General features: G+C 42.3%; 1 pseudogene; it reads left to right on the top strand.

The window, feature by feature from the left end:
• Positions 1 to 1051: 1051 nt before the first annotated feature.
• Positions 1052 to 2194, top strand: LOC109499353 (annotated as a pseudogene).
• The last annotated feature ends 1752 nt before the right edge of the window (positions 2195 to 3946 follow it).

The raw sequence follows: 3946 nt of genomic DNA, 5'->3' as shown, positions 1-3946 counted from the left end.
ATAGAAGTATGAAGTCCTTTTTCATCTGTTAAGTTACCCAGTGATTTTAGTACAATGTGATGAAATGTAACCTTTCTGCAGGGCCATATTTACCATAATTATAAACCACAGATTCACCATTCCAAGACAGTGGAACGAGATAGCGTGATTTAGTAGAGTATTGGAATTGGAATTTTGAAAATGCAAGCAGTAGGTTCGGATGGAATCTCTAAGGATATGTTTTAAAATATTTGGTTTGGGCACACCTGGGTGGCTCAGTTGGTTAAGCCTTGGACTCTTGATCTTAACTCAAGTCTTGATGTCAGGGTCATAAGTTCAAGCCCCACTTTGGGCTCCACACTGAGTGTAAAGACTACTTAAGAACAATTGGTTTTAAAAAATAACTAAATCTCTGGGTCTCAAATATGACTAATCATTAGAGTCATCTGGGAGAGCATTAAAATTACAGATTACTGAATTTGACCCCAGAACCAGGGACTCAGACTTTACTGGGTTGGGCCCCTGGAACTGTTATTTTTGGAAAACTATGTGATCAAGGAATTCTGATAATTGAAAGGATTAGGGTCCATTATTATATAGAATAAAAATTTATCTAATTTTTTTTAGAACTTAGATTCAAAATTCAGTGTTTTAGTGTTTTGTTTTTGTTTTTTTTCTCCACTAAAAGTCTGAGCTAAGGGGCACCTGGGTGGCTCAGCCAGTTAATGCCCTGCTCTTGATTTCGGCTCAGGTCATGATCTCATGAGTTTGTGAAATTGAGCCCTGCATCAGACTCCCTGCTGACAATGTGGAGCCTGCTTGGAATTCTCTCTCTCTCTCTCTCTCTCTCTCTGCCCCTCCTCCTACTTGTGCTGTCTCTCTCTCTCTCTCTCTCAAAATAAATAAACTTTAAAAAAAGTCTGAGTTAGGAGCACAAGTGTTGACAGTCTCTATCCTAGCAGGGGGCAGCGGGGAAACACTGGGTTGGGAGAAACAAAAGGCAATGGGGCTTCCCTCCCAGGCTGATTTTTGAAGGGCTTTTGATCGTCTCCACCCAGTGTCAAAGCCAATCATGGAATCTCAGGACCAAAGCAGTCCTGGCTGGTTTCCACACCACGACACCATTTCTGTCTGCTCGTTGGAGCTCCAGGGGGATGCCTGCTGTCAGGATGCTGAGATTCTAAGTTATAAGTGGCCCTTTTATGATCAGTGCAGAGCTTAGAGCTTTTTCCAGGTTGTTACCTTCGTGGGATTCTAAGATATAGTGACCAGGCATCTGACTTCTTAAATATGGTTTTTTACATTTTTTTAATGTTTACTTATTTTTGAGAGAAAGACAGAGTGTGAGTGGGAGAGGGGCAGAGAGAGAGAGAGAGAGAGAGAGACAGAGACCCAGAATCCGAAGCAGGCTCCAGGCTCCAGAGCTGTCAGCACAGAGCCCAATGCGGGGCTCAAACTCACAAGCCCTGAAATCATGACCTGAGCTGAGGTCAGATCCTTAACCAACTGAGCCACCCAGGTGCACCCCTGGCTTCTTAAATAAACATCCATATATGTCTACAAATACTGCCAGGAGCTTAACAAATAAATGGGAAGGGAAATAAATGAAAGAACACGCCATGGTCAGCAGCAAGAAAATGTCTCAATTAACTTTAGCTAGGGCCAGTTGTCTTGCTTCAAGAACCTCTGTATTTTTTGGGGGGCGCCTGGGTGGCTCAGTCGGTTAAGCGTCCGACTTCGGCTTAGGTCACGATCTCGCCGTCCGTGAGTTCGAGCCCCGCATCGGGCTCTGTGCTGACTGCTCAGAGCCTGGAGCCTGTTCCAGATTCTGTCTCCCTCTCTCTCTGACCCTCCCCCCTTCATGCTCTGTCTCTCTCTGTCTCAAAAATAAATAAACATTAAAAAAAAAAGAACCTCTGTATTTTTTTAAAACTTTTTGTGGGAAAGGTAATAAAGGGCATCTCTCTGGCAGTACAGGTCCTTACACTCTCCCTGTGTGTCTCCTACTCATACCTGGCAAAATTGAGGAAGTCAAGAACTTCTTGCTCAAAGCCAGGGGAAAGGATACCAAATATGTTAAGATCAAGAAAAATAAAGATAACGTGAAATTTGAACTTTAGTACAACAGATACCTTTACACGTTGGGCAAAGGGAAAAGGCGGAGAGACTGAAGCAGTCCCTGCCCCTGTGTTTCACAGTGAAGCAACTGAAATGAACCAGACATGCTGATTTACCTGTTTTAAAGTTTTTAAAATTCAAACAAACAAGCAAATAGATACTTTTTTTTTTAATTTTTTTTTAACGTTTATTTATTTTTGAGACAGAGAGAGACATAGCATGAACGGGGCAGGGTCAGAGAGAGGGAGACACAGAATCTGAAACAGGCTCCAGGCTCTGAGCCGTCAGCACAGAGCCCGACGCAGGGCTTGAACTCACGGATCGTGAGATCGTGACCTGAGCCGAAGTCAGCCGCTTAACCGACTGAGCCACCCAGGCGCCCCAATAGATACTTTTTTTTAGGAGGTGGAAAGGATACTTGTTTTCCAGTTGCTCCAACTGGACAATTGCGGTGATGTCCAGTTTGGATAATATCGCTGGGTTACTTGGAATAGTAGGTTCTGGATTTGATCAGGAAATTCACCGGGCTTGTGACCTTTCAATAGTGGAATCTGTTGACACAAAAAATCCTCAGCCCGTTGGGTGATTCAAGTGCACTTTCATAATTTGCTCTCATTTTACCCTCTTTGTTATTTCCACGTTCCGCAAGAATCTATCACTCCCCTCTGAATTATGTGCTGCGCAGAACTGATGCTCATACCACCCACTCAGGGAGGGCAACCTCAGCTCCTTGAACTCACAGAACCTATTGTTCCGTCCCTTTCTTACCCGGCACTGTCACTGCAGCCCTATACTCCAGCTGGGAGGGCATGGAAATGACTCCCCAGAGAGCCATTCATCACAGTAATAAATGGCCTGTGTTGTACTAAGTTCCATCAAAGTTCACTTCCACACCAAAGCAAAACATTTGTTCTCTATGCATTCCTTTTCTGTGTGTGTCAAAATATCCTGTTCACAAATGTGTAAAAGCTATTTGTATATGTGTGATAGTAAACTTGAAGCTGTGCATGCACCTCTGTACATAGACCGTGTGTGGATGTGTTTGTTTTTCAGTAGATGTGAGCATCTGGTGATTTACTAGGCCTTACAAGACACCTTGATGCCTGACCGAACCACCACCTTCACAGGCTTCATGTAGATACTATAACGACTTAGATGCATGGATTTAAATTAATTATTATTCTCCAGTTTTCTGCCTAGCCTCCCAGGTGTGTTGGTTTTAATTGCTTTACTCATTTAAACATCTCTGAAGATTGTCAGGTTATTCAGCAGTGCAAGCCTGTGGCTGGCTTTCTCCTCTCCCTCTTTTACGCAAAAATTAACCAGAATACCCACATACCCAAATTAACCAGAAACATTCATGACACAGTCATGAGGTTGGGATTCTTCTCTATGGAGTCCGGGAAGACATAAAAGGCAACCTGTCTTTATGTTAACATCAACTGTGTTCATCATCTTCTTTCTCCTATATGCTTTCTGCTGACTTACTTTAGAAAAGAAGCAAACATTACCCTAGCTTCTCAGAGCATGCAGCCCTGTTATTGAGCAATCTTAGAACAATTTACTCTGTAAGCTACCCAAAACAACACACACACACACACACACACACACACACACACACACACACACACACTATGTCAATGTCAAAACAACAGTTTGGATATCTTTCCTTGTTTTTAAACCTCATTTACTCAATAGCATATTTAATAAAATATACACCAACTTATTTTGTCCAGCACTATTTAATGCAATAACTTACAAAAAGGCCTAAACATTTAGCCACAGATGTCATCAAATGAGAGGTTTTGTAATAATACTCTGTAATTTAACATTTAGATTTTAAGATATG

Source organism: Felis catus, chromosome B1 (assembly GCF_018350175.1).
Source record: "Felis catus isolate Fca126 chromosome B1, F.catus_Fca126_mat1.0, whole genome shotgun sequence".
In the NCBI taxonomy this organism is placed as follows: Eukaryota; Metazoa; Chordata; class Mammalia; order Carnivora; family Felidae; genus Felis; species Felis catus.
Note: the sequence above shows the minus strand (reverse complement) of the source record. Positions and strands in the feature narration are given on the sequence as shown.